At 36.0% G+C, this 4011-nt stretch overlaps 1 non-coding gene across 1 annotated transcript; it reads right to left on the bottom strand.

Moving 5' to 3' along the window:
• Window positions 1-981: 981 nt before the first annotated feature.
• On the bottom strand, window positions 982-1088 carry LOC112501331. The gene has a single exon (XR_003067464.1). It is a non-coding gene; the product is annotated as a small nucleolar RNA R71 (small nucleolar RNA).
• Between the last annotated feature and the right edge of the window lie 2923 nt (window positions 1089-4011).

The raw sequence follows: 4011 nt of genomic DNA, 5'->3' as shown, positions 1-4011 counted from the left end.
TCAAAAGTCTTCAAAATCGCCATCTGAAATCATCTCTTTCATTGGACTCTAATCTAACTTTGGCTACAATCCCTGTGGACGATAATCTGGTACTTGTACCACTTTATTACTTGGAAAGACGACGTTAGGCCGTATTGTATACTTGCTTTGTGGCCTAATTTCATTAGTCTAAAGGTGTGAAATATAACCGACCAAGTTTTTGGCGCCGCTGCGGGGGATTGCTTCGCTAAAAGTTTTATTTTGAGTAAAGTAAAAGATTTGATTTTTCTAGTACCATCGGAATCATTTTTAAAGTGGTATATGCCACGGTCACAACGCGGGGAATTTTTCGAATTTGATCCCGATATTGAGAGAACGTTTCACCATAGGAGGAGGGCTCAAAGAGCATTTTTTGCTCTACTCCCTCCAAATATGGCGTTACCTCCCCCAATTATTTCGGAAATACCGCATTTGGAAAACCAACCGCCGGGTTTTGAACCAATTTCGCCATTCCCGAACTTTCAACAAGGATATCCACATAATGGTAATGATAATAACTTGGACACAGAATCAGAACCTAATGAGCACCAAAGAGCACAAACTCCGAACATCATTAATTTGGCAAATTCAAAAAATGGGAGGATCATGGATTATGCTATTCCGAATTTTGAGCAATTAAATTCCGGGATATTTAGACTACATATGACCGCTCTCCATTTCGAACTAAAACCGATAATGTTTCACATGTTGCAAACAAATGGCCAATTTGCCGGATTACCTTCGGAGGACCCACATTCGCACTTAAAATCTTGTATGGAAATCACTGATGCCTTTCTGATTCCGGGAGTGTCAAATGACGCTCTAAGACTCACTTTGTTTCCATTTTTCTTGAGGGATCGGGCAAAAGCATGGTTTAACTTGTTAACTCTGGGTTCTGTGCCGTCATGGAGTAACATGGCGGAAAAATTTTTGCGAAAATATTTCCCACCAACAAGGAACGCTAAGTCCAGAAATGAGATTTGTCTTTTTAAACAAATGGACGATGAGGTTGTTCCTGACGCGTGGGAAAGGTTCAAAGAGCTGTTAAGGAAATGCCCACACCATGGCATTCCGTATTGTATTCAACTCGAGACGTTTTACAATGGGTTAAATCCCATGGCAAAACAAATGCTCGATGCGACTGTGGGCGGAGCCTTTACAGCCATGACCTATAATGAAGGATATGAAATCCTAGAAAAGATCTCAGCCAACAATGGGCATTGGGCAGACCCTCGTGCTCAATCACAGAAAAAGACTGTTGGGATACATGATGTAGATGCATATACTGCATTAACAGCTCAGCTTACCTCCATGACCAACCTGCTGATGTAAAAGCCCAATTGAACCGAATAAATCCTGATGGATCCATTAAAGTCCACTAAGATCCATTGAAGCCCAATAGATTCATTAAAGTCTAGTAGTACCATTTAATAAAGCCCAATAATACCAGTTAAATTTCAATTGAACTGAATAAAGCCCAATAAATTCTGACGGATTATAACTTTTTATTTAAAAAAAATAAATTCCATCGGAAATTTTAATTTCCTTTCTTTATTTTCTTTAAAATGTATTTTTTTGATAAATAAATTCCATAAATATTTCCGACAAATTTTAATTTTTAAATAAAAAACATAAAAAACTAATCCGTTTTCTTTTTTATTTTCTTTAAAAATATATTTTTTGGCTGAAAAATAAAAAAATATTTTTTTAAAATAAATTCCGACAGATTATAATTTTTTATTAAAAAAATTAAATGCGACCGGAAATCCTTCGGAGATTTTAAATTCCTTTCTTTATTTTCTGTAAAAATATATTTTCTTGGAAGAAAAAAATTCTTAAAAAATTTCCCACGGATTTTAACTTTTAATAATAGCTTCTGAAAAAAGAATAAAATTAAAACAGAGATTCTAAAAAATTCCGATGGATTTTAAATATATAAAACAATTAATTAATATCCATCAGAAACTGTAATTAATTAACACTAGTTAATTTATTTAAAAAAAATTAGACCAATATTGTGACGGATTTCCACTGATTTATGACAGTATTAAATAAGTAAAAAATCCGTCACAAATCGGTCAGGAAAGTTATCAAATGAATTTTTTTTAAGAAATCAGTGATGGATTTGTGGTGGATTTGTGGCGGAAGTCAACAAAAGTTGACTTTTTTGGGATACGTCGAAAATCTGTCACAGAATTTTCCGACGAAATTTCCGCCAGAAAAATCCGTCGGTGAAACCCATTTTTTAGTAGTGATAGAACCAACAATTATGTAGGTATGAGAATTATATCAAGGTCTTACAATGCTTTGTAAGGATGAACCTAGTAACTAGAAGACCTAACAAGTTATATTCTTATCAAAAGAGTTGTTGTGATAAAATTGAGCAAACTAATAAAACCAATATTCAACAAGGATCGGTTCTCGTGTTGTAAATTAATGTTGCAACATCATATTCAACATTCATCATAGCTGAAGACATAACTTCAAGAGAAGTTTGCATGATGACTTTGGCAAAAATAAAGTTCCAATTGTTGTTCAAAATATTTTTGGAATAAATATAGAATAATGATTTCTTTCGACTTTAACAAACACGAGGGTTGTTACCGCAGAAGGACCTTATAGGAACCATGAAATCTAGATGTCTAAATGTCTATTGATATATAGTTGATTCTGATAGTTAATGACCACCATATATTAAAGAAAAATAATATTTTAAAGTTTTATACCCTTTTTTCCAACACCCAAAGCCTTGTCCAGATTGGGTGGTCATCGCCCAAAATGTTGTCCAATGAGGGCGTTCATCGCCCAAAGTATTGTCCGGAAAGGGCGCTCATCGCCCAAACTGTTAACCGGATTAGGCAGTCATTGCCCAATATTTGTCTGATGAGGGTGTTCATCGCCCATGTATTGTCTGATGAGGGCGTTCATCGCTCACGTGTTGTCCGATGAGGGCATGTATCGCCCAAGTGTTGTCTGATGATGGCATCATCGACCAAGTATTGTCCGATGAGGGCAGTTATCGCCCATATGCTATCTGATGAGGGTATTCATCAACCAACAATTGTTCTTTGTGGATATTCCAAATGTTAATCATTATGTTTATGCATCACATATACCTAGTGGGGCTACGATAGATGGCGATGCAGCCGCGATAGTGGACGAGATACCTGCAATAGATGGCGAGCTAGCCGTGATAGTTGGTAGGGTAACCGCGATAGATGGCGGGACAGCCGCAATAGTTGACAGGATACTTGCAATATATGGCCCGCGATAGTTGGCAGGATACTTATGATAGATGGCGGGTCAACCGCGATAGTTGGCAGGATATTTGCGATAAATGGTGGGGCAGCCGCGATGATTGGCAGGTTTATCCGCAATAGATGGCATGACAGTTGTAACAGTTTTAACAGCTGATGTCTAGATGGAATTTATTATTATTATTTTTTTTATGAATGTGTATAATGTTATAGGAGGGAAATCACTCACTAGACCTTTTGTTATAACCCTCAGTTGTTGTAAAATTTATTTTGCAGGTGAGCTCAGGGTGGAAAATAAGGGCAAAGGAAAAATGTGATCGGCAATTAAAATATTTTTATCTTGTTAGATCAGCTTTTGTTTAAGTTCAGACTTATTGCTTATATGTATAGTTTTGACTGGTCTGTTGTATGTATTGGAACTTGTATTATGTTATATACATGTTTATTATGTTATTAAGCACTGGGTTGGAATGGTGAGTTATAAGGGAGTTGTTACATTTGGTATCAGAGTCCTAGTTTAAGAGATCTAGGTATTTTCCTGGTACTTAGACTTAAACTAGATGCGTTAATCATTCGATAATAGGTTCCATTGGGGTTTCGATCATGGGAATGTGTTAAATATAATTGGATCTAGAGTGAGGACAAGTACAGTAGATTTAAATTGTAAGACCCGAGTTGTAAAAACATTCTCGTTAACTTACCCAAATAGTATCGTACTTAAATAACGATAGGTAAT

This window comes from Cynara cardunculus, assembly GCF_001531365.2.
Source record: "Cynara cardunculus var. scolymus isolate 2C chromosome LG 17, CcrdV1, whole genome shotgun sequence".
In the NCBI taxonomy this organism is placed as follows: Eukaryota; Viridiplantae; Streptophyta; class Magnoliopsida; order Asterales; family Asteraceae; genus Cynara; species Cynara cardunculus.
The sequence above is the reverse complement of the archived record's forward strand: the minus strand, read 5'-3'. Positions and strand labels throughout refer to the sequence as shown.